Raw genomic sequence first — 990 nt, 5'->3', positions numbered from 1 at the left:
GGAAGCATGGTGGTGTGGTGGTTAGCACTCGTCTCACAGTGGGAAGGTCACGGTTCATGGATTCTTTTTGGATCCCACAAAGCGTTAACCTCCTGAAGATGTTTCGTGCTGAAATCAAACTGTGATGCTAAAACATCCGAACGGAGCTTCCAGTTTGTGTCCTCTTGGTTTGACGTCTGCAGGTTTATCCTGTGAGACTGAGCAGGAGGTCACGCTCTGGCGCCGCCGCCATGCCGGCCTTACAGCTGATCACACACTCATAAAAATGGTGGTAAGCAGCTTAAGGACAGATGTTTTTATGAATGTGTGTTTGTGTCGGTGTGTTCTTCTTAAAGGAACAGGAACACATTTTATTTGGCCCAAAGCAACATTCTGCAGAATTTCCTTCAGCACTTGGACATAAAACACTAGTCGAGGAAACAGATTCAGGTTTGATTTCTCTGTTTAGGAGTTGTTTCTGTCATCCACCAGCGTGAAGCTCTTGAACACAAACATCCGTGGGTTTGAATGACTTTCTCCTCACATTGAACGCTCTCCTCTCATCAAACTTGGAGACCGTTTCCGGTCCGGAGCTGGCTCACGGCGCGGCATCTGCTGCCAGAGAACAGAGGAACGGACACATGGCTGCAGCGAGGCGCGTTCAGCTGCTCCGGTTGGAGCGTCTGCTCGGAGTTTGAGTCCTTTTATGTTCAGCCGGCCGGTGAACTAAAGGACGACATGAAGGCGCTTTATCTGACAGGAGGGAGGCGGTTTATGCTCGGATCCAACTTCCCTCATCGTGGAGTCTCACAGGAATGATGGTCATTAAGGGAAAAGTTCAAGTTGGGTTTGAGCTGCAGGTTTGAGTCCTTAAAAGTCCAAATGGATCTCAGAACCAGAACTCACACCTGCTTTAATGTGTCTTTGTCTGCTCCAGTCATCCCTTCGTCTGGTTCTTGATGTTTAGGTCGCAGCGGCACAAACTCACTTCTGACGGTGGGCGAAGCAAAC

Source organism: Oryzias melastigma, linkage group LG17, assembly GCF_002922805.2.
Source record: "Oryzias melastigma strain HK-1 linkage group LG17, ASM292280v2, whole genome shotgun sequence".
Classification (NCBI taxonomy): domain Eukaryota; kingdom Metazoa; phylum Chordata; class Actinopteri; order Beloniformes; family Adrianichthyidae; genus Oryzias; species Oryzias melastigma.
The sequence above is the reverse complement of the archived record's forward strand: the minus strand, read 5'-3'. Positions refer to the sequence as shown.